Raw genomic sequence first — 27067 nt, 5'->3', positions numbered from 1 at the left:
AAATGATAGTGACATACTTGTACTATAAGTGCCGTGTGAAACTCACAATGTCAGACCTACAGTACAGTTCTTTTACATTATTAGTTTGGAGTTATACATTTCTCTTTCATATGAGTGATGTAGACAACAACCTCAATTTCACATTTAGGCAGATAATTGCATCAAGAGTAGCAATGTATCGTTGCAATGCCTCCTTTGTATTTGTGAATCAGACAGTGAGTCGATATACAGTATGTTCTGTGGTCAGGTATGGGTGGCTAGAGTCACACACTGAATAATTTTCCATTTATGTATCTACATATGGAGAAAACAGCAGGGGCGCAAATTTCATCCAGGACATTCAAGAAAATATAAAACAGAACAAAAGATAGTGCAACACTGTATATCAAAAAAATAAAACAGCGTGAATAGATCTTTGAATTTTAGACTCACATATTCCACGTGGCAAACAGGCAGTGTGGTTATATAGAGTAACCAACTCTGAAGTCCTCCAGGTAGGTACTTCACACCGTCACTGATGACAACACAGATGATCCGTAGGGGAAAATAGAGGGAGGGAGACCCCACATATAGAAGGAAAAAAGCAAAATATAGTGTAAAATTGCTTTAAATGATATTAAACACAAAGTAGTGCACTTACACAAGTGGCTTTGTAATAGGCATTCAGACCCCCCAGGGTCACAACACAAAGCAGGCAGAAGTCACTCCCAAAACAGCTTCAGATCCTGCTCCACAGCCGATAGGCAGTCACTGTCATTGAGCTGCATTCTACCAACCAGAGAAATTAAGATTTAATTGGCTTTTGGGGGTATGTGTCATTGAGCTGCATTCTACCAACCAGAGAAATTAAGATTTAATTGGCTTTTGGGGTATGTTTGTGAGCTGACTCCTATCAGTTGAGAGAGAAATGATAATCTAATTTACTATTTTGTATGTCTGAGTTTATTAGACAAACCCATCCCTTAAGTGTTAGTCAAATGCATGTGAATAGGGTACTTAATCACTGTAGCATGGCTGTTTAGCCATAAGGCGGTGTAACATCAAAAGCGTCACATCATAAGTGTACATCAAAAGTGTCTACAATAGTTAATTTTGGAGTTGAAATTGGAGGTGAAGATTGGAGGAATATCTGGACTCTGCATTACAACTTAGCCACTGTGAGACATTAACTTTTAACATCTGTGATTTATTTGTACACTTTTATCCTCCAGTACCTTGGAACTCTCTCCTCCTGCATCTCACTATGCCCTCCCTATTTCTTTTTCTGTTTACTGTTTCCTTACTCCTTTGTGAAACATCTCTGTTCTCTCCAACTTCCCCACTCCCCACTGCACCATTATTTATACACCTTTCTCCCAACAGCTTCTTTACCCGTCAATAAAAAACATCCACACAAATCCTCTATTCACACCCTCTATCTACTCCTTCCTGCTGCTGGGGATCTCCCCATAGCCTGAAGCCAGACATAAACACCTGATCTCACTCATGTCTCCCTGCCACCTCTTCCCCTGTAAATGGTGTTAACCTTTTCATTTAACACTGACCTTCCTAAAATTTTACCCCACAAATCAAGCATCCCAATAGCCTGCACTCCTGGCTATTGTCCCACACTCAGTCACTCCTACCACCCATGGTGACCAAGCACTGCCACCTACAGCACTTACTCCCTCACCTGCTGTCTCTGTAAGTTTCCCATTAAACCTCTTAGATTTTAAGCTCTTCGGGGCAGGGATTTCCTTTCCTATTGTCTGATTTTGCTGAACTTATTGTATAATTATAATTCCCTGTACTGTATTCTTTGTGAAGCGCTGAGTACACTTTTGGCGCTATATAAATAAAGACATACAATATAATACTTAGGCTGAATAATGAAGTCCACCGGCGGTGTATGAATGCCCCCCCAAAGTCCCTGTGCTGGACAAACTCCACCCTACGCGTTTCGACTGTCCGTCTTCCTCAGGGACTAATCTAATGTGGTGTGGTAGCTCCCTCCTTTAAATAGCATCTCCGCCATCCGATTTGAAGTTGCATCACATCATCGATGACGTCACGACGCTCACCGGCGTCCGACATGTCATCACGCATTGACGTTCATAACGTCATGACGTAATCAGGGGCAGTACACATCCCAAGCTGAATCCTCGGTTATTGCAACCCAATATATTGTACTATTACCATGGAGACCAAACAGGCTTCCAAAATCGCATTGTTAAGTCACCTCTTTTAAAGCTGTATTCCCACATAGGGCTAGCAATGTGCACAATACAGAACAACTTTAATCTAATAGATACACATCGTGTAATTTAGTGCATACTCTGATATACACACAAAAAATAAAAAATAAATAAACATAGATCAACATAGTAAATACATTTTAAAGAGAAATGGTATCTAAAATAGAAGGAAATAAGTGTTAACACATAGATGTCATAATTAGAAATACATATTAAAAAATTAAATGAAATAGAAATCCACTGCCATTAGTTTTAATATAGAGAGGTAAAAACCACTCCATCCCTAAAAATATATCAATATGATTACCGTAAAAAGGAATCAATAGAAGAACCTCAGAATTAAATTTAGATTGTATCTGCATCTGCCATGGTTTCTGTAGATGCTGTTTAAGGTTCACATGAGCTATGTGGCAGATCAAAGTCAGGTCTTTCATAAGGTGTTTGTTTGTGATTTCTTGTGAATTCCATTTAGTTTTTCCAGAGTCAGAATTTAAGTTGTGCTGTCAAAGGTGAAGAGCATGGGTCCAGAACGGCTTGCGCAACTTTAAGCAGTGGGGATGGTGCTGAGGTCTTGGTGGTTGGGGAGAAATTTGTTTTCCTTGATTTGTTGGATTTCCCAGAGGGTTGTGGCACCACAGCGAATGGGTGTGGGAGACATGTGCAACAGCAAAGACAGCCTAGGCATTGGGATCGACTTATTATTATAATTGATTTATAACACGCTAACATATTCCGTAGTACAGTACAATAGGGTTGGAGGATGAAAACAATAAAATATCAAACATTAACTTTCATTGTTACAGTAGGTAAGGGGGGCCCTGCCCCAAGGAGCTTATAATCTATAAGGAAGGGTAAGGGGAAACATAAATGTACAGGGGGGATAAGAAGGTTGATGTGTTTCACATTGCTGCTTGTAAATTGAAGGAGTTGGTATTGGGAAGCACTTGAGTGTTTCTATGATGACATTGCAGTGTTCAGTTGGACATCAACAAGTCAGGGGTGGCTACTTTATAGTCCATAATAGTCGGTGCACAGTACTTAGCTACAGAGTATTCAAGGGCCATTGCTGGTGTCTGAAGCACTCCCCAGCTTGTGCTTGCCAGTTTCTGAAAAAGGTTAATCCTGGTCTTTGTCTTGGCGGCTTACTTCTTCAGTTGCTCCAGGAAGGTTAGTGTGCGATTCATATTCACTCTAAGTTAGGACAGAGTGGGGCCATGACTCACAGAGTGGCAGCAGCATGTGCTTAGCGTTCATGTTATTATGATGGAAAACAGTGACGGTTGTTTTGGGGGAATTTGGCTATTGCCTCCATTTCTGGAAATATTCCTCCATTTGTCATTGCAAATGTGCATGACTTTGTTTGGCATTATGTCACTCTTTTTGGCTATGAAAAGCATTGGTGCAAGTACTGAGCCTTGCGACAATCTGTTGTTGAGGATTTAAGATAAGCTGACTTTGCTGCCAAGATAGACATGTAGCCAGCTATTGCTTAGCATCATCTATAGTAGTCATAGTGTTTTGAGGTAGGACTGATCCTATAGCAGGGGATGAGCTTTAGCATCCAGACCATGTTTTAGGCCAATCACAGGGAGAACCAAGATGATCCAGCCAATGATACAAATCAGGATCCAGGCAGAATGCATACAGGAATGCCAGGATACAATATCATGGCAGACAGAGAACAAAAGCGCTGGCCAGGGTTCATGCAGGCGACATATAGGATCTTCTGACAGGGCAGGAACAAGCCAGGGTACAAGCAGGCGACATACAGGACCTGGATTAGGGTGTACACAGAACAGGAGTCCCAGGAAAACAGAACTGGTCAAGAATTAGATCGTAGGAGCATAAGAGCAGGCAGAAGTGTAGTCAATCAAGATGGGGTCTGAGCAGGCCACTGCCAGGAACAAAGTTAAAGCAAGCCAGGGTCAGGGTATGTTGCAAGCCAGAACAAGTCAGAGCAGGCTGAGTTCAGGGCATGCTGCAGGTCAAACAAGTCAGGAACACACAGACAGCAATGCTGGAGCAAATGCCTAAACCAACAGGAAGCAGGAAATCACCAGCTCAGGTGTTGTGTCCAAGAGTCTGATTGCACACAGGTGCAGCAGCAGGCAGGTAAGTTTACCCTGCAGGGATCATATGTACACAGCAGCAGTGAAGCAGATAGCAGCTGATTTAGTACACCTTGATCTGCTGTCTTTAAGTGCTGAAGCTCAAGGTTCAAATGTCTCAGGGCCGGACATGTAGTTGATGATGGATCTCTTGCTTAAGTGATTATTCTTTCAAGTGGTCCTTTGTGCCTTTCATAAGTTTAGAGGCTATGAAGTTGGGCCAGACTTCTGAGGTCTGACATTTCATTGGATTAGCAAAAAAAAAGAAGCCATGGTGGTGCCTGGGCAAAACAACTAGAGTTGTCCAGATCTTCAACAGACTCAAGAGAATATAGCAGAGCCATTATAACATTGGGCTTCCTAACTGATTGTACTGCCAGAGAAAGACCTAGGGAGTGTTTGGGGATGCTTTTGTTGGCGGCTGTGTTAAGGAGGCAAATGAACCAGTGGTAACATTCCAGGAATTCGGATCACCACTTTATTGATGGCTTGCGTGTAGCAGTCCCAGCTGGAGAAAGAATCCTGAGACCATGAATTCATAAGTTAATATTGATACAGTACTTAAGGCATTGGGAAATAAGGTATAGGGACCTAGTACTGTCTTGAGAAAAATAAATACATAATCTGTATTCTTTTCCTTTTATATTAGAATATCACGAGCAAAAGGCTCACTATTTAATAAAAGTCAGGACTGGCAAAAATCTTATTCCCACTGCGTTTTAAACTACTAAGTATTCCACCCATTTAGTATTAATGTCATTAAGTGATGTTTTCAAATGTTCCTTTTTGAAAGATGTAGAGATGCTAATATCCTTACCTTCAGATTAATTCCTGACAGGTCAGGAGCATATATATATATATATATATATATATATATATATATATATATATATATATATATATATACAAATGTATATACAACTGTATGCTCATCTGCATGTCTTAGGCAGGTCTGCAACCCCGCCTTTCCCCATTATCACCCAGCACACAGCACTTCTACTGCAGCAAGGGATTCTGGGAAATGACATGCAAATGAGCACACAGTGCCACTTTTTGCTTCAAAAACCATTTTTAACATGGTTCCCTGTAGGCTTAAGCTTGCTGCATGGTCACAGCTTTGAGCACAGCCAGGGTTAAGGTGCATACCCAGAAAACCACCCACAGACAGCTGTTTCGACCTTAATGGGTCTCATCAGTGTGGGGTTGATTAACTGGGTATGCAAAGAAGCTAAAGGATGGGCCAACCATAATACTGAGTTAAGTTATGGTGAGTAAAAAAAGTGACAAAAACCCTCCACAGCAAAGCAAATATGCAAATGTAAATACAACTGTATGCTCATCTGCATGTCTTAGGCAGGTCTGCAACCCCACCTTTCACCATTATCACCCAGCACACAGCACTTCCACTGCAGCAAGGGATTCTGGGAAATGACATGCAAATGAGCACACAGTGCCACTTTTTGCTTCAAAAACCATTTTTAACATGGTTCCCTGTAGGCTTAAGCTTGTTGCATGGTCACAGCTTTGAGCACAGCCAGGGTTAAGGTGCATACCCAGAAAACCACCCACAGACAGCTTTTTTTTTTGTAGCCCGGGTGGTGAAAAAAGTGATTCCACCTCCAAAACCGTGCTCATGATCCACGCAGTGAGATCAGGTGCGCTCCACTTGTGACAAGTCAACTCCGGAGAGTAGGCCAGTCCATGCCAGTGACAGTCCTCTTCAGTCAAAGCCAAGAATCCCGTTGTTACAGCGACGTCTTCGTCTGGAGACTCCGACGTCCATCTCGTTCCCTCCCCGTGCAGTAGGCGCAGCAGGAGGGTCCAAGTCTTTAGGGTGTTCGGCTGACGCCTACTAACCCACCGCAATCTCCCCCCGAAGGGATGGCGATCACTAGCCAGCACTACAGTCTTTACTCTCTGAAGAAAGAGGTGATGATAACCCAACACCAAATCAAAACAAATTCATGGTGCGAGTGCTCCGGTGCTCTGTGCAATGCAGTGCAGGAGGTGCTCAAACGTACAACATAAAAAGGTGTGCACGAGTGCACGCCTGGCCCTTTGCAAGGCCAGGCGGTGACAAAAATAATTGGCTTGTCCCCTCAGCGGAAGGCAATAAGGGGGGCCAAGTGCGGGAAAAATAGGGGACAGTGCAAAATCATCTGTGCAGATCAAGTGCTCGTAAGTGGAGGCCGCCGCCCAAACAGCCATCCACAGTGCAGCAAGTGATGCTCCCCAGGTGTTCCAAGCCTGGGGTGCAAGATTAAAAATGCCCGGGCTACTTTGCATCTGCATTCTCAGTCCATGACCAGAGGACCAAGTGCAGTCACGACGGGTCTATCCTTCACAGGACAGACCCTACACTTGATCTTAGCCAAAAGGCCGAGAAGCGATACAGCTGTTTCGACCTTAATGGGTCTCATCAGTGTGGGGTTGATTAACTGGGTATGCAAAGAAGCTATAGGATGGGCCAACCATAATACTGAGTTAAGTTATGGTGAGTAAAAAAAGTGACAAAAACCCTCCACAGCAAAGCAAATATGCAAATGTAAATACAACTGTATGCTCATCTGCATGTCTTTGGCAGGTCTGCAACCCCGCCTTTCCCAATTATAACCCACATATATATATATATATATATATATATATATATATATAAAGAGGATTAATGCTATTATATTTTGCACAGGGAGTCAAACAGAATCTGAACCTAATAAAAGGAAATGCACTGAACTGTTTTGGGGTTTTTTTTCTACTTGAACAGGACCTGAACTACTATTTTATATATTAAACAAAACAAACAAAAAAAAAGGATCTGAACACATTTTTTTCACAGATACTGGTTCAGGATAAAGGTTAAACTAAAATAGAGATGATATACTGAACAATATATATGATTGAAAGCCACATAGTAATACCAATATTGGAGATGTGCTCAAACTTCCATTTCTGTATCATCCAGGACCAGCCAATTCCAGTCCTCAAGTGCTACCAACAGGTAAGGTTGTTAGGATATCCCTGCTTCAGCACAGGTGGCTCAATCAATGGCTCAGTCTTCAACTGGCTGGGATATCCTGAAAACCTGACCTGTTGATAGCTCTTTAGGATTGGATTGACTACCCCTGATCCAGACTTAATTCTGAAAGTGAAACTACCCAACTATCATACCTTTTTTTCCCCAGTGACTTAGTTTGAATTCAGGCATGAAAGAGAGAAATCAATTGCAAATGAGAAATAAAATAACGGATATGTCTTGGGAGAGATAGGAGTTGATCTTGAGAGGGTCTGGATTTTGAAAGTGAACATACAGTAAGAGTGTAAAAATGTTATTATGGGAGGCAAAAATGGAGGTCTTAGTAAGAGTGAAGCAATAGTTCATGCATTGATATTAAATATGAGAGCTACTGTAAAGGCCCATTTTCAATATGCTGTTAAACCGTCTTCCCCTGCTGGAGAAAAGATTTGCTCCAGTCCAATAACTGAGACTTAATTCCCCTCTAGTACTGAGAAGTGGCTTTATTGCATGTTGAGTAGAGGCTAGAGCAGTGTTTTTCAACCAGGGTTCCTAGAAACCCTTGGGTTCCCCAGGTATTCCTAAAGGGTTCCCTGCAATTTTCAGGTCATTTGAAAACTATATCAAATACACAAGAATTTACAATGCATTTGATCACAGGCGAGCTATTAAAGAGGGTTGGGGTTCCTTACAATGCATCTGATCTCAGATGCTCTATTGGAGAGGGATGGGGTTCCTTACAATGCATCTTATCTAAGACACGTTATTATGGAGATTGGCGGTTGCTTAAAATTCATCTGTTCGCAAACGCGCTATTACAGAGGGTTGTGGTTCCTTACAATGCATCTGATCTCATACACGCTATTAGAGAGGGTTGGGGTTCCTTACAATGCATCTGATCACAGAGTTGCTATTGGAGAAGGTTCGGGGGTCCTCAGAATTTCCCTTAGGGTTCCTTAACCAAAAAAAGGTTGGAAACCACTGGGCTGCATAGAAAGATAGATACAAACAGAGCAAGTTATATGTCCATTTGAAATATGCAGTGAAACTGTCTTTCCCTTGCTAGAGAAGATTTAAGCTCAATTAATTTCCATGGGGATGCAAATGTCAGACTGCTTTACAGCACCAGAAACCAGAACAAGAGAGAGACACAGACAAGGGGAGAAAGATCTGATGTGAGAAGCATGACCGAAAGAAAAGGGTCATGGAGGAGAGGTGTATGGTTTGTACTGTAGCAGACTCACCCAGCACACAGTACTTTTATCCTGCAGAATTCTGCTCACCTGCTGAATATCATTGCTACACTGAATCTGCAATCCATTATCATTACTAGTCATTCTTATTAACGATAAAACAATAGGATGTTTTTTTAAGCATCTGTTGGTCAAACAATGGAAAACCTGCCCCTGCCAATTAAATACCAAAAGATATGTTCAAAGGCCTGATCATAAACTTTTGGGTCTATTAATTAAAGTCTTGCAGCTGCAAAACGTATGCAACAAATCTCCCCAAATGTATCAAAGAAACAAAATATCATTAAAAGCAATGTTTCTTTTTGGTTTCGCTGAACAGTTTTGAATCAGTTTTGCACCAGTTTTTCTGCTGTAGGAATGCAATAAACACGGTAGCCTCATACAGAATCTTTTAAAATGTCCTAATGTCTCAGTCTTTGTCCACGTCATTGTCATGGAGAAAATCTCTGATGCACACGGAGCAAAAGTGCAGCCCATCAACGGTTCACTTAAGTATACCAGGTTGACATGATAGAAAAGGAAAGGTGTAAGTATAAATAAAAGACATGACGGAGTGACAGAGCAGCAAGGGAAAGAAATAGAGATTAATGAAGAAGACTAGAAGAACCTGCTATGAGAGACATGGGGACATGACACCACGCTGTTTGTTTTGTATAGAAAACATGATATTGCTATTTTCTGAGTATTTTATACCGCACTATTCTAGGGGGATCTTGTGGCGTGGTGCTTGGATAATAAGAATTACAATTGGGGTTTGCTATAATTGTCAATCATTGTTTTGAAGTGTTGATCCATCTTCCTGGTATTATGTTTTAATTAAACCTGTGTACATATTTTGGGTAATACACATATGTTGGTATGTTGTCTGCATTGCAATTTTCACTGAATATATTAAAAATGTATGTCCATGTTTACTAAACAATGAAAGCCTTTTCAGTGGGCCCTAAGACTTCACATTAACTATTTATTTATTTTTACTCATGGTGCCTTTTACCAATTGTACATGTTTAGCTGTTAAAGTTTTTGAGATCGTGTTTGTAAATAATGTTTGATGCAAACATAGAATTGAGATGGATATTGATGCTCCTATTTTTTTTTTGGATTTGAGCAAAAACTTAAGGCTGTGTTTATAGTGGAGAGTGGCGCTGATGCTTGCTGATGCTCACCTCTCGCTTACCAAGCGGCTGCTTTTCATGTTCTTGCCCATCCGACAGAGCGTGTGTTATAGTAGGCATTGCTTGTGGGCGGAGGCGGGTCGGGAGGTGTACCTGACAGATGTCATTGTGCAGCGACGAATCCACAGGGTGTGACGTCACAGTGCAGCGACCACGAGGAACCAGCGAGGCACAAAGAAATTGAGGCAAAGAGGCAAAGAGCCAGGCAGCTAGCCTAGTTGTGGCATTAATATTCATTGTGTGTATATATATATATATATATATATATATATATATATACACACATGTAGAGGTATCAGTACCGTGTTAGCCGAGCTTCAATAATCAAAAAATAAATAGATGATACCGTTCTGTGGCTAACGAAATGCTTTTATTTGTGCGAGCTTTCGAGATACACTGATCTCTTCTTCCGGCGATGTTACAATGAATGAAGCAAGCAAAAGCTGTACTATAAACAGTGTCTATTGGAATGTTATCTGTGCTGGTCCTTCCCCCGGTGTGGATGTGTTTTATGGCTGGAGGTGTCAAAAGGTTCCTGAAAGCAAGTGATGAAAGAGTGTGTATGTGTATCAGTGTGAATAAAAATGAATGGAGAGCCCACAGTATATACAGTGCTTTACAAAAGGTGTGTGTGGAGTGGGAGCGGATATAAATGGTGTGGGTGTATGAACACACAGCTGTCTCTCACACATACTTATACTCCTTGTTTTTCCATCTCTATACACCAATAGGGACCACATAGTATCCACACACACTTTTAGTTATGCTACTAACTCTCACATTTCCACACCCACCCACTGGGTGTAAAGCACTGTATATACTGTGGGCTCTCCATTCTGTTACCATTCTGTGTAAAAAATAAACAGTACAAACAAACCCCCCCCCCTCTTGTTCCCCGATGGGTCCGTTTGCCCCCCAACCCCACAGCAGCCCGTTCCCCCCCCCCTCCCCACAGCAGTCCGTTTGCCCCACCACCCCCACACCCCAGCAGCAGCAGCAGCCCGTTTGCCGCACCCCACAGCAGTCCATTTGCCCCCCCACCACCCAGCAGCAGCCCGTTTGCCCCCCCCCCCACACCACAGCAGTCCATTTGCCCCCCGACCCCACAGCAGCAGTATCCCGTTTGCCCCCTCAGCAGCAGCAGCCCGTTTGACCGCACCCCCCACCCCAGCAGTAGTCCGTTTGCCCCCACCCCACCCCAGCTACCTCTCTCTCTGCATATGCTTGAAAATGGCTGCTCTCGGGTGTAAGTTAATTTCTGTTCTGCGCTCTGATTGGACGGCAGTGGGTCACGTGACCGCACCTCCTCTCCAGCAAACACAGATTTGCCTGTAGCTGGAAGCTGAGCGAGGTTCAGCAAGCAAGCGGAAGCTTTCACTCAGAATGGCACCTTAACATATAATGGGTCTCTGAATATATGCTAAACGCGCCTCAGCAAGCACTACGCCTCTATAACCACAGCCTAACTGTGGTTTCAACTCCTTGTCCGTTTATTATTATAGAAGTTCTAAGAATATTTTCAGGGCACAGAGTAGAGACGTGCAAACCTATCTCCCACATTTCCAATATTGACTAATGTCATCCTTTTTATGGTTTGAAGAAATGTTTGCTTCGCTCCAAAAGTTTGCAACAAGTTTGATTAATCCTAAACCTCAATGGGCATTGCACGTTTGTTTTATTTTGATTACTTTTGAGTTCGAAATTGGATCAAGCTTTTTATTTAAAAAAAGTTATGGTGCTGCAATTTAGACAATTACAAAAAAAAAATGTTAAATAGTTATTCATTTATTTATTTACAAATGGGGCTGTTTTTCTTCATCTTTAGGCATCAAAAATGTGGATCAAAATATTCATGGGGCTTTCAAACTCTTGGGAAAGTTTGATCAAAACAGTGGCAAAGTGAATCTCATCAGGCGTGCGCATCTCGGCAGGCGTGCGCATCTCGGCAGGCGTGCGCATCTCTCGGCAGGCGTGCGCATCTCGGCAGGCGTGCGCATCTCGGCAGGCGTGCGCATCTCGGCAGGTGTGCGCATCTCGGCAGGCGTGCGCATCTCGGCAGGCTTGCGCATCTCGGCAGGCGTGCGCATCTCGGCAGGCTTGCGCATCTCGGCAGGCATGCGCATCTTGGCAGGCGTGCGCATATCGGCCGGCTTGCGCATCTCAGCAGGCGAGCGCATCTCGCCAGGCGTGCACATCTCGGCAGGCTTGCACATATCACAGGCTTTCACATATCACAGGCTTTCACATCTCGGCAGGCGTGCACATCTCGCCAGGCGTGCACATCTCGCCAGGCGTGCACATCTCGGCAGGCTTGCACATATCACAGGCTTTCACATCTCGGCAGGCGTGCGCATCTCGGCAGGCGTGCACATCTGGGCAGGCTTTCACATCTCTGGTCGTGTGCTGATTCAAAGAATGTAAGAATACACTTTAAAGTAAAAAAGAATGCATGTTGGTTTACAATGAACACACAAATGCATTTTATTTTGTCTACTCAAATGATGCGCCTTTGGGGTTACAGTATATTGAAATATAGGAAGAGGAAATGCACTCCTGGTAAAATATATGTTTAAATCAAAATGATCAATGTTTCTGGGACATTTATTTTATCGAGAGTGCTTTTCCTTTTTAACCAGCTTTCTTGCATTCAAGAACACCTGACAAATTTCCAACATTTGCAACGTGTGTCTGACTCCTTCCATTTTGAATCTGTTATGGTTAAACAAGACATGGCACACAATCTGCTCCTTAGTTGTACAATATACTCCCCTTTAGATTTCAACATTTTTAATTAAAACAAAATATCTTGGCTTATTGCTGACTGAGAAAGGATATGCAAATTGGAAATTCTCATAGCTCTTTGTACAGCACTTTATTTTTCAGAAGGGATCCCAATAATTAAAAAAATACATATTTTCTACTGCAACACTTTGCTTATTTGTTGATATGCCATAGGCTGTTTGCTAGTTTTAGCGTCCACCCCTAATCCGCCTTCTCTGGCACTCTGCTCTATATTAGGCCATGACTGTACATAGACTATGCTAGGTCAAATGCCAATACTACTGAAGTCACTAAATTGTCACCAAAACTTTCTCATTGTCTTTCTTAAGTACTGTACACACACCACATTTTTCACTTACTGTACCTTGTTTCCCTTAGAGTGAAGGAAAATGTAAATCAAAATTATATTCATTATATTTAATGTGTTTAACCCAATATCATTAAAAAAAATTCTGATTAATGAGAAGTTGGATTGCTAAGAGAATATATGCCCGTCTTTAAATGACATGTTTTAGTCAGATCTTCTCATCCTGGCTTGCTTTATCACAGATACTCGAATGCTACAGTATGATGTAATTTAAAGCAAACATATGCGAGCAGCCATACTGTGAACTGCAGATTAAATATCATGAGGAAATGGATACGTACTCAATCTTTGTTGCACAAAAACGGTCATTGGATCTTAAGAACAAAGGGAAGACATTACGATTTAAACATTATTTCAAACAAAGGGAGATATTTTAGTAGCTGCTACTGTATACTGTAAGTGCATATCTGTGCGGAAAGAGCCATTTTCTCTCTGTCTGCATGTTCTCGTATTCTGTAAGCCCTTCTTGAATGGCAAAACTGTGCCAGGAAGGCTGTTTTTTTAACGTGGTTTCATTCCTGCTCTGCAAAACCACCCAATATGACCAAAATGGCTCAAACTCAATGTTTCTTGTCCCCTCGCAGGAATTCTAGTAGTCCGTTAAGTGCCAAAGTTAAATCCATACAAAAACCTCTCTCGTATTTTTTTCTTGCCACCCATGGCTCAATAAATGCAGAATGGTATCACGACAAGCAACACGTTAATTCTTGTCTGCTGACCATGCAGTTAGTGAGTTAATGTGCCTTATTAGGTATTCTACTGTTATTTATGTCTTTAAACACTTCTGTCTAACTCATGATGTACATTGTTGAAAATATTTGGACCCCTGTAGAAATATCAATATAAATAAAAGCATTCATATCAACTGCCTACTGCAAATTACAGGCCCCATTATCTCCTTAAATCACAGGTGCACTCATTTAAGGCACCTAGTCTAATTAGCTGCCTATTTAAACCTACATTGGCATTGTGGATTAATTTATGCTGTGTTGGTGTATGTTGCGAGTCATGACACCCAGTCGCAAGGAGAGAGAGAGAGGACAGATGGAGAAGAGGGACAGAATACTGAGGAAGGTGAGGGACAGACAGGGAGAGGAGGCAGAGGAGTGCACAGGACATGGTTTTATAGGCCCAGAACCACTTTACAGGGACTCACAGAGCAGGAAATGGTGAAAAGATACAGGTTGAGCTCAGAAGACATTATGTTAATTCCACATCGAACCAAAACAAAGAACAAGATTGGCTCTGCAATAGGCGCACTGTAAACTATACGATTTGTAATACAGAATATAGCTACTGTAGTTGTCAAATTTCATTCCATGACTTGCGCTACGACCATGTCAAACCACAACGTTTTCAGTAGTAGTACTGAACAAAGGTCCAAGATACAGAGGTCGATCCTTTCACATTAAATACTTTTTTATATTTGGCAAAGTACTCTGGAGTGCCATTTTGTTTCTCACCTGAGGGAATCTCTTTGTAAACCATGAGGTTTGACATTTATTTATTTATAACAACATTTATATAGCGCACTTATCCAGGGCGCTGTACATTAGTTAGTAAACCTTGCTTCGTTAGTGGGCAGGGGTTGGGGTCTGGTCTCTGGATTTAGTCTTGTCGGTGGCATGTGATGGGCCTGAAAGTGGGGATAGTGGAGGCAATTCGATTGGTGAGGTGGATGACATCGGAAGGTTTTGGAGAGACTTTGGGAAGTTTTAGGAAGGGGTGAGGGTAAGGCAGATCAAGGGCGAGGGTGGGTGAGGGAGAGGATGGGATAGGAGGTTAATGGGGATCATGGAATGTGATGAGTGAAGAGATGAGTTTTGGGCTGGCTTCTGAAGATGTGAACAAAAGAAAAAACCGGTGCACAACCGTAAAAAATGCAACGTTGGACCAAAAAGTCCTTTGCAAAAATGTATTGGTTAAAAAACATGCAGACAGAGTCCAGACAGATCCTCTAACACGTTTCACACATAGGGCACTTTGTCAAAGAGTGATCTGCCAAGAGAAGTCTTATCATGATATAGAGTACCTCCCTGATGACCAGCTGAATCTGAAGGCAAATAGCTGGTAGGTAAAATCAGCTGGAGAAGGCGTGGTAGCAGAGTAATGAACTCACATTTCAAGACAAGACAGTTTATGACAAAAACATATAAACAAACTCATAACAAATTGGTACTAATTATACTTTGCAAAACTAATATAAAAAAAAACATTAGAATCAAGGAAGGATAAAAATACATATGCAAAATATAACTAAAGCTACTAAAAAACAAAACAAGCCAAAAACTATCTATCTGATTTCTTAAATATATTAAAGCATTTCTATACATGTCATGGAGCAAAAAATATATAAATCACTAGATGTGTATTTATATAAATTATATTCCAAAAATGGAAATAAGTGTGAGAGCCTTATCCAAGGTAACAAATGTAGAGTGGTATGACAAGTATCCAAAAGTTGGAAATTAACTAGTAAAAGGCAGAACATCTGCCGATGGATATAAAATGAATAATTAGTCATACAAAAAATGTTTAAGTTCCCACTCAACATTTATACCTTTAGGATATAAAGTATCCAATGTAAAGAACCAATACATTTCCCTTTTGTTTAGAAAATTCTGTCTATCACCTCCCCTTTTGTGTAGCATGACATGTTCCACACCAAAGAATTGAAAATTGGCAATACCCCCCTTATGACATTCAGTAAAATGTCTAGAGACGGGATATCTTTCTTTCTAATCAACCTAGCACGTTCTGCAATTCTAAGTTTTAAGGGTCTGGTCGTTCTCCCTACATATTTTCTGTCACAGCCACACACAATGACATAAATGACGAAACTTGTGTGACAGTTGATAAAAGATGAAATCTTATAACTGGATTTGGGTTGAACAGTAATCACTTTAATAGATTTGGCGAACTGACACCACCCACAGTAACCACATTTATGGAACCCCAATGGTATACCCCAGATGTGACCCCTGAGTGAAGAGTTGAATAAGCTGGGAGAAATTGAAGAAGCAAAAGTACTAGTTCTCCTAAAGGCAACCCTTGGACCATCTTTAGTGATCATATCGAGATCTAAATCTGATTTGAAGATAGTTAGGGAGGGGGCAGATTGAATGTGATGGGGGAGCTTGTTCCTGTGGAGGGTGCGAGTAAGGCAAATGATCAGAATCGAGAGCAGGCACAGGGGGCTCTGGGGAAGTGAGGGTTGTGGCAGACAGGGAGTGAAGAGGATGGGAAGGGGTGTAGCAAGAGACCAGGGTGAGGAATTTGAAGAGGGTGTGGATGTGTAATCAGTAGAGTTGGGAGAAGAGAGGGGTGGCGTGGGCAGAGTGGGGGAGATTGAGAAGTGTGTGGGCTGCAGTGTTTTGGATTTGTTGGAGGAGTAGGAAGGAGTAGGAGGGAGAGACCAAGGAGAATGGAGTTACAGTAGTCGAGATGAGTGAAGATGAGGGAGTGGATGATAAATTTGGCCAAAGAGAGAAAAATGAGTGGACACATTTTTCTTATGTGGTATAGGTGGTAGCGCCAGGCGAAGTGATGGAGGTGATGTGTAGGAAGAAGAGGAGGGAAGGTCAAATGTGACTCCAAGTTTATGAGCAGAAAGGAATGGGGAGATGGTGAAGGGTGGGGAGAAGGAGATGGTAGGGATTGGGGAGGATGAGAAGGATGGGGAAGCAGCAAAGTAGAGAACTTCAGAGAGTGAGGTGATCAATGGTGTCAAGGACTGAAAAGAGGAGGATGAGGTTGGAGGAGAGTTTGGAGTGGCGAACTTGGAAGAGAAAGTTGTGGATGGTGAGGAAGGCAGTTTCAGTAGAGTGTGAGGGACGGAAGCCAGAGTGGACAATGGGAAGAAGGAAATAGGTGCGGATGAAGGTGGAGAATTGGTTGTGAATTATGCGCCCGAGGAGTTTGGAGAAGTATGGAAGGAGTGAGATAGGATGAAAGTTGGATGGGAGGGCAGGGTCGAGAGATGTTTTATTTTAGAAAGGGGATAATTACCACAGTTTTGAAGGAGTCTGGATATTGTCCACTGGATAGGGAGAGGTTGAATGAGGAGAGATAGGTGGGGGGGGGAGTGGCAGGAGTGGCGGGATTGTGTAATGGGGTCAGAAGGGGATGTGGTGGGATGAGAGCATTTGATGATCATTGTCAGAGATTATGCAGAAGGAGGGGAAAGAGTGGGTAGGGGTGGTTGATGGAGGGGGAGGGGAGGCAGAAGTGGGGAAGGAAGCACATATTTTGTTAATTTTTTGTGAGAAATAGGAGGCAAGGTCCATGGCTGAGAGGGTGGCTTAGGCAAGAGAGATGGAGAGGGTCATAGCAGATTATTTAGGGTGAAGAACAGTTAGATTGGATGAGATGATAGTGATTTAATTAGGGTTTTATAGTATATTTGTTTTTCCAATTTGAGAGTGGAGGTATATTGGTTGAGGAGGGATTGGAAGGTGGGAAGTGAGGATGGGGAACAGAAAGATTTCCATGATTTCTTGGCTGTCCAAAAGGAGAGACTATGTGTTTGAGTTGGCAGGTGAACCAGAGCTGAGGTGGCTTTTTGGTGGGATGCACAGGGCAGAGAGGTGCGATTGAATTGAGTGAGGAGGATAATGCAGAGTTGAGGATTGATTGGGCAGGGCAGAGTTCAGTGGGAGAGAGGAAAATTACATGTGGGAGGAGGAGTCAATGATGTGAGGTGGAGGAGGTAAAGGAGGATGGGTCAATGGATTTGAGGTTTCAGCAAAGGATGGGATTGGGTGGTGGTGATGAAGGAGGAGGAGCTGGAAGGTTGATGCAAAGGATAGTGGAGAGGAGGAGCTGATAAGCAGGTGGGACATGGGGTGTGGATGGAGACCCGGCATGACATCTTGCTGTGAGAATAAGGTCGAGGGTGCCTCCGCGTATATGGGTGGAGGGAGATTCAATGAGAGAGAGTGCAAAGGAGGAGATGAGGGGGGTGAAAGCCGAGGCAGAGGTGGAGTTGTCAAGGTGAAGGTTAAAGTTACACAGGACGACAAGGGGGTTGGGAGAGGGTGAGAGTGAAGAGAAGAAGCAGACAAACTCATTGAAGAATTGTGTGGGTGAGCACATGGACATGGACAAAAGCACAGCTACTAGAAAATCCCATAGAGTGTGAAAAATATGTAATGTAAGGATGTACGGTAGCTGCTATCAAGTGGCAAAACATCATATACAATGTATCCACTCCAACTATGATTTTTGGGAGTTAAAACAATACATAGATATAGGGTTTGCTCAAAGTCCTATGTAGAAAATAATGTGATTGTACCCCTTAAAACCCCGCTGCATATTTGAGTTGGACGCCATTCTTCTATAGACTGGGCTACTCTCTTATGTATATGTGGATATTATTTTTACGGATTCCTGGTTTATACTGTATACAATAATATTGTGTTTATATTGCCCATATAGATACAGGGAGTACTTTTTCGCATGAGCTTTCTTGTGGAAACTTTGAACTTACTGTATATAGTAACATTATTGTTTGTCAAATGTGTAGTGCCTTTTGCCAATGCTTTTATGTAAGGTTTTCAATGAAACATTCGATTCCTCCCTCACATTCTCCTCTCACATTCACAATGTACCTACGCAAAACAATGTAACAATGAAAAACCTGTCATTTTTTCCTCCATAACATTGCAAAGATATGACCTTTCCTCTGTCACTTTACTGCTAAAACTTTAATGCAGGCCGTCATTCTCTCCCATCTTGACTATTGTGACCTTCTACTGTCTGGCTTTCCTGCGTCTCACCTGTCTACCCTACAATCTATCCTAAATGCTGCTAGAATCACTTTACTCTCTTCTAAATCGGTCTCAGCGTCCCTCCTGCTGAAATCCCTCTCCTGGCTTCCTATTAAATCCCGTATTACTTTCAAAATTCTCCTCCTCACTTTTAAAGCTATACATTCTTCTGCCCCTCCTTACATCTCAGCCCTAATTTCTCGCTATACACCTGCCTGACTCTTGCATTCTTCTCAAGGATGTCGTCTCTCTACCCCTTTTGTATATAAATCCCTCTCCTGCCTTAAACCTTTCTCACTCACTGCCCAACACCTCTGAAATGCCCTTCCCCTCAATATCCGACTGGTACTCTCTCTCCACCTTTTAAGACCCATCTTAAAACACACCTCTTTAATGCAGCATATGGGTAGCTGTGTTTGGCTATTACTATACATCTCATATGCACTGACCTTGACACCTTGCAGATGCCCTTACCAGAAAAACCGCCTACTGTCTCTAAGTTCTTCCTACTTACCACTCAGATAGTAAACTCTTCAGGGCAGGGACTCTGTTTCCTAGTTTTACTTGCATGTCTGTTATATTATTATGTCATGAGTATTACTGCTGTGAAGAGCTATGTACATGGATGGAGCTATATAAGTAAGCTATTTTATTTCGGTCATGGAGTAGCGTGAACTTCAGGGTACTAAAATACTTCTAATATGAACTTCATTTTTTTAAATTAGTGCCAGGATGTTTGTTATCAAAGTAGTTTAGATTAAACCTTTAAAACTAATAAAAATACCACTTGTGCACATTTAAATAATAAAGACAAAATAGTCATGTAACCCAAGAAAAAAAATATATACAATAGAAAGTTCAATTAAATAAGTAATGTCTTTACAACAAGTGTACATAAGTCAATGTTACTGGCATTGGAAGTCGTGGTATATTAGTTAATACTGTATGTGCTTTATTTAGACAGTCATAAGAAGAAGGGGGCTTGTAGTATCATAGATAGGATAGAGTCATTTTGAAGACAACTTTTATACTGCACCGACACACTTTATTCGAGCAAATACCCAGTATGTACCTGGCAGATACCTGGAATGCGCCGCTCCTCACCTCTGACAAGCCCCGTTGCGTTTGCCTTCCCAGCCTGGGTTCATGCCTGGCTGACGGGCGGCTGATCTGTTAAATGATAATGATTAGGATTTAATAGGCTGCAATGCTTCGCGTGTCTACCAGATGGCATAAATTCATGAATTGTAATGCAGTATATATATATATATATATATATATATATATATATATATATATATATATATATATATATATATATATATATATATATATACTGTGCAGTATTGCAGCCAGCGGGAATAAAATGCTTCAATCCCTGCCTGGAAAATACCTCAATGCTCTCGGGCAGAAAACAGTCACAAACCTCAATACACCCGGGTATACCCGAATTCGTGGGACTAGCCGAGCTCGAATAAAGTGTGTCGCCAGTGTAGTCTGAATCTGGAAGATGCTACACAGTAGTGAGCTGTGCTGATAGTGGTTGGGGAAGAAAGAAACCTTTACATAGGCAAAATCATTATGGAAAAAGAACCCTCTGTGTTTCAGTGATTTTCAGTCCGTCTCACACATTTTAGCATGAGCAATCTAAATGGCATCAGTGGAGTCTAACTGATTAAAAACAGTAGTTTTCCATAAAAAAAAAGAGGACAAAAATCTCACGGCCGCAGAATTTTACACATCAGTGTAAGGGCAAGATACAACTGAACAGAATGAACCATCTAGGTGGAATTTAGCTTACATTGAAGGACAGATGACATGATAAAAATGTTTAAATACGATGCAGTAAAGGTCAATCAGAAGAATCCCAAAACAAAGTGAAATGCACAGAAGAAGGCACGTTTGACGATGTGATATTTGGTGGACAGCAAATTGAGTACTAGGAGATACTATATTATGAAAGGTTAAACTTAGTTTGCTAGTGAATATCCATTAAACTGCTATAATACCGTTGGGTACCTTTAGAGGGTTAAACATTAAGAATGTTGATTCATCAATTAATCTTGATAATGCAAAATAAAGAAAATTGCATATCAGCATTCAGCAGTAAATGGTTAACTGTGAAAATCCATACTAGAGGTCATACCAGTTTGCAGTGTAGGCACAGAAGAAATAGCTATAAGGAACACATTTTAACATAAAGGCAACAGTGCCATCTTCTGTCTATTTTGCAAAGTAGCCCTTAATTTAGTTTTTTTATTTATTTCTATATATTTATTTTTATTTTGATTATATATATAGCATAGCCAGTAACCAACCTCACACTGATGATACCCATCAAGGTTGAAACATGTCTGTGAGTGGGTTTACTGGCTTTGCATCTCATCCCAGCCTTTGTCTAAAAGCTGTGTTTAAAACAGTATGCATTGGATGAGGATTTGCTTGTGTCATACGAGCTTGAGACAAAAGGTGGCACTGTGTGCTCATTTGCATGTCATTTCCCAGAATCCCTTGCTGCAGTGGAAACGCTGTGTGCTGGGCGATAATGGGGAGAGACAGGGTTGCAGACCTGTCTAAGACATGCAAACGAACATACAGTAATATTTACAGTTGCTTTATGCTTTACTGTGGAGGGTTTTTGTCACTTTTTTACCCACCATAACCTTAATAATTGTGACATACACACACACACACACAATACCACTTGTGAGCACATTCACATGTCTCAGACAGGTCTGCAACCCTGTTTTACCCCATTATATCATAGCCTACAGTACTTCCACTACAGCTAGGGATTTTGGGTAATGACATGCAAATGAGCACTCACTGCGATAATGGGGAAAGCCAGAGTTGCAGTGATATTTTTATTTGCTGTACACTGTACAGTGGAGGGATTTTTATCACTTTTTTTTACCCAGCATATTTTTTTAAAAATTTAAATCTGGTTTAATACAGATACATGTAAGGTTATGCATTTGGGAAGCAAGAATAAACAGGCGACACTCAAATTAAATGGGGATAAATTGAGGGAATCCTTGATGGAGAAGGATTTAGAAGTGCTTGTAGACAGCAGGCTTAGCAATAATGCCATTGTCATGGCAACGCTGCGTCATTTGTGACGTTGCTATGTCTCCTGCAACTACATTTTCAATGGTTGCAGGAGAATGCCGGGTATTGAAGGGGAAAATCAGGAGAATGCAGGGATACACTGCACTAATAGTGCCCAAAGTCATGCAGTATCTGCAAAGGCAAACAAGATCTTATCTTGCATTAAAAACGGACAATGGATGGAAGGGAAGTAACCATAATGATGCCTTTATTAAGCATTAGTAAGACTACACCTTGAATATGGAGTTCCATTTTGGGCACCACTCCTTGGAAAATACATTTTGGAACTAGAGAGAGTACAGAGAAGAGCCACCACATTAATAAATGTGATGGACAATGTAACTTATGAGGAGAGGCTAGCTAAATTAGATTTATTTACATTAGAAAAGGTGTCTAAGAGGGGATATAATAACTATGTACAAATATATTTGGGGACAGTACAAGGAGCTTTCAAAAGAACTATTCACCCCAAGGAGAATACAAAGGACTCGGGTTCATCCCTTAAGGTTGGAGGAAAGGAGATTTCACCAGCAACAAAGGAAAGGGTTCTTTACAGTAAGGGCAGTTAACATTTGGAATTCATTACCCATGGAGACTGTGATGGCAGATACAATAGATTTGTTAAAAAAAAGGTTGGACATCTTTTTAGAAAGGAAAGGTATACAGGGATATACCAAATAAGTAAGCATGGGAAGGATGTTGATCCAGGGAGTAATCTGATTGCCAATTCTTGGAGTCAGGAAGGAATTTATTTTTCCCCTTATGAGATCATTGGATGATATGACTCTGGGGTTTTTGTTTGCCTTCCTCTGGAACAATATACTGTAAGTACAGATATAAATATCTGTCGTCTAAATTTAGCATAGATTGTGGATGAGGGATATTATCCCAATGTTAGAGGCTCAGCTGTCCTATGAACATATACAAACAGCAGGATAGCAGTATTGTGTAACCAAGGTGTGAGAGCATATATATAAACGCTGCTGAGACTCACACATAATAAAGACTTCCAAGTGTACTATTATTACTGAAGAACAGGCACAGATCTCTATATATACCATAAAAGTCTAGTATGCATTCCCAGTAAAACAAAGGTACATAGTCATGATATAGAATCACAGTGAGAACTCACTTGAAAACAGCAGCTCAGTCCTTGGTGAATGCGTGCGTCACGCCCAGCATGCAAGTAGAAGTAGTTGTCCCATAGGGTCCAATGGCGGAGCACAGCAACAAACACAATGGGGGCTGCAAACCAGTAGTGAATGCTAAAAAATAATTGTTGGGTGGTCAAACAAGGTACATACTGCTGCGACACACTTTATTCGAGCAAATACCCAGTATGTACCTGGCAGATACCTGGAATGCGCCGCTCCTCACCTCAGACAAGCCCCGTTGCGTTTGCCTTCCCAGCCATGGTTCATGCCTGGCTGATGGGCGGCTGATCTGTTAAATGAGGATGATTAGGATTTAATAGGCTGCAATGCTTCGGGTGTCTACCAGATGGCATAAATTCATGAATTGTAATGCAGTGTATATATATATACTGTGCAGTATTGCAGCCAGCGGGAATAAAATGCTTCAATCCCTGCCTGAAAAATAACTCAATGTACTCGGGCAGAAAACAGTCACAAACCTCAATACACCCGGGTATACCCGAATTCGTGGGACTAGCCGAGCTCGAATAAAGTGTGTCGCCAGTGTACATAAATATACCTTTTAGCACCTTTTGAACTTACTGGGCCATGTGAGTTGTAGCATTGCCCCTTGTAAAAAAAACTTATACCATCATACCATTCTGGATTACAGACAATTGTGCACTACAGTATGTATGCTTTTTTCTGTATATTGAACATATGATTCTGCGCTCCCTGAACAACACCATTGTTGTTTCTACTTACAATAGTCTACTCACAAAAATACATGTAGCAAAGTATAGGTATACAATTTTTGTAGAGATTGTGATGCATTCTGCATATGTAGTATGTCCGCAAGCATTGTAGGAAGAGACAGAATCTGAGGGACTTGGATGCTGATTTATAGGCTGCTCTATTATCAATTAGTTCCACCAATATTTTATGCAGCCGTTCCTGTTGGAAGACTCATTACTCAAGCCCTGTGCACTGATAATAAATCAGGTGTTGCTGATCAGCAGTGATGTATTCCCTGGTCCTTTAACTATACAGGAAAACTGCAGAGGAAAATGTTTCAAGTTTCCCTCCCATCAGGGCTGTGTGTAAAAATGGACACCCATAAGCTGCTAGGATCTAACAACCTTCGTACGCATACTGTAGATGTTAGGGTAGATGGCAATCTTGCCATGGGTTATTGAAGCAGGGGGCGAGTGGAGAAGGCTAAAAATGAGCACCAGGGACTTTTATAAAAGGAAATAGAAAATGATTTAAAAATATTCACGGGCAACAATTATATCTTATAATAACGATAACTTGGTGATTCCAGTGACTCAACATGAGGGTCCAGTTTACTTAGGGAGTTATAGGAAGCGGTAAGGGAGATCTTCAGTAATATAAGGCCAATGCTGATGAATAAAATTCAGGTATAATGGAACAGTGGGTGAGACTATAGCCATATAGAGAAATTGATTGACAAGGAGTAAATGTCCATGAAATATAAGGAATAACATGTATTCCCTGAAAACAGGGATGAGTGAAATAATCAAACCCTCTTTTTCATTGGGAGTGTCCATTTCAAAAGAAGCCATAGGTACTTACAGTCTCTTTGATGAAAAGATAATAGAATATGACCCACTTCTTGATGCTGGAAAAGACGTGCAGCTGCTGAGTTGAGATCCAGAGATAAGATGAGGGGTAGCGCACAGCCAAAAAAAAAACAAAGGAGAGGGATCCAAATAATCAAAAATAGGATTTATTTAAAAGACATAAGCATAGAGGAAAAACCTCCTACGCATTTCATACCTTAGTACTTTATCAAGGAGTAAAATACAGTGTGTCCTGCAGTCCTTTTGAATCCCAGCTAAACGCTCCATTTCATGCCCAAAAACAATGACATCATGATGCCAGAACGGTTGCGTATGCGCACCTCCCAAAAACGCCCATTTGACGTCATGCGTCTCCGGGAGGAGAAAAAAAATGGAGCCCCAGAGGTATCAAGAATCTTAAGTGAAGGACTCTGTCAAACCACCCTGTAAGAGACTTCAGAATGAAGACAGAAGACAGAGTCTCCTCTATGCATTGCAGCGCAAGCGCAAGAGAGCAAAATCAACTATCCCAAACCGGGATAGATATGCAGGGAGGATCACTGAACCCATAAAACAGACATTACAATAAAATAATGAAATGACTAAAATTATAAAACTATACGCAAGTTTACAACAAATAGGACTGCTAAAACACACAACAATGAACAATAGGAATGTGACAAAAAATAATAAAAACAATGAATAAAATTCAAAGATTCAATATCAGAGAAAATATCTGAAAAAATCCTCATGCATATATCCAGTGACTCACAGTTTTAACCAATAAAAATCATACAATAATGAAAGATAACTGATACATACAGTGTGTATCATGCACAACTGTTGACAAAGACAAATCTCAGAACACATGAAAAGGAAAGGGGGGGAAGGGGGTGTTAGAAGAGAAAGGGGAGGGCATGGGGAGAAAAAGAATATGTGCTTAAAAGAAATATAATGCTATATATACGACAACGCTGTATTGTATATAAACGATTCATTAAATAGAAAATTAGAAATAAATTAACATAATCAAACCAATAGAATACTAGATGCAGAGATGAAACCAGCAACACGATTAATTGACAAAATCAATATCAATGATTTAGAGAAAACGGCCAAGATAAATGCAAATGACCCTAAATTGAGTCAAAAATGCTATACTGTATATGTCAATAAGAATAATAAACTGTAACCTCCTGCTGTCCGGCCTTCCTGCCTCTCACCTGTCTCCCCTACAATCTATCCTTAATGCTGCTGCCAGAATCACTCTACTCTTTCCTAGATCTGTCTCAGCATCTCCCCTCATGAAATCCCTCTCCTGGCTTCCGATCAAATCCCACATCTCACACTCCATTCTTCACCTCACTTTTAAAGCTTTACACTCTTCTGCCCCTCCTTACATCTCAACCCTAATTTCTCGTTATGCACCATCCAGACTCGTGCGTTCTTCTCAAGGATGTCTTCTTTCTACCCCCTTTGTATCTAAAGCCCTCTCCCGCCTTAAACCTTTTTCACTGACTGCCCCACACCTCTGGAATGCCCTTCCCCTCAGTACCCGAGTAGCACCCTCTCTATCCACCTTTAAGACCCACCTTAAGACACACTTGCTTAAAGAAGCATATGAATAGCACTGTGGATATTCTGAACACATGATACATAAAGCTTGGCCCCCTGCAGACGCACTTACCAGAACTCCCTCCTACTGTCTCTGTACGTTCTCCCTACCTACAGTAGAGGCAATGTTTATTCTAACATTTGCCGTAAACTAGCTGGGTTACATTCTGGGTATGTGCTGGGTATGTGCTGGGTATGTTCTGGGCTAGTTTGAGGCACATTTAAGGCATTTCTGCATTGACTAACAACCCATAGGATTAACACAGCAGGGATCCCTGGCATTCCAATTCAGTTTGAATGGGACTGCCAGGGACCCCCGCTGTTAATCTGATAGGCCATTAATCAATGCAGAAATGCTGGGGCTAGTTTAAGGAAAGTTTAAGGCATGTATTCAGAATGTACCTGGGTGTTTCCTGGGTTTTTTGGGGAATTGCCACTGGTTTTTGTTCGAATAAGAGTTGCCTCTACTGTACCAATTAGACTGTAAGCTCCTCGGGGCAGGGGCTCCTCTTCCTTAATGTTACTTTTATGTCTAAAGCACTTATTCCCATGATCAGTTATTTATATTATCTGTTATTTATTTGATTACCACAGTATTACTTCTGTGAAGCGCTATGTACATTAATGGCGCTATATAAATAAAGACATACAATACAATACAAAAACAGATGATATATCAATAATTGTCTCAAATGTGCAAGTGTGATAAAAAAGCACAACAAAAGTTGAACACAATAGTGAAGGGTCCTGTAATTGAACCATTGTGAAAAAGAATTTAAGGAAAATTAGACCATTACATAAAATTCCTAATATATGAATATATAAATAGTGAACAAAAACGATTATGAAATTGTTGTTGTATCAACAAAATTGGATTCTATTTTAGAAAATGGCAGAGGTTCCATTCTACATTCATCGCAACAGGGAGGCGAG

General features: G+C 41.3%; 1 protein-coding gene across 11 annotated transcripts in view; it reads left to right on the top strand.

The window, feature by feature from the left end:
* Window positions 1–27067, top strand: part of MYT1L (myelin transcription factor 1 like) — a 573498-nt gene that overhangs the window by 370046 nt on the left and 176385 nt on the right. The gene's annotated exons all lie outside the window — the stretch shown is intronic.

The sequence above is a fragment of the Ascaphus truei genome, chromosome 4, assembly GCF_040206685.1.
Source record: "Ascaphus truei isolate aAscTru1 chromosome 4, aAscTru1.hap1, whole genome shotgun sequence".
In the NCBI taxonomy this organism is placed as follows: Eukaryota; Metazoa; Chordata; class Amphibia; order Anura; family Ascaphidae; genus Ascaphus; species Ascaphus truei.
This window is presented reverse-complemented; position numbering and strand designations above follow the sequence as displayed.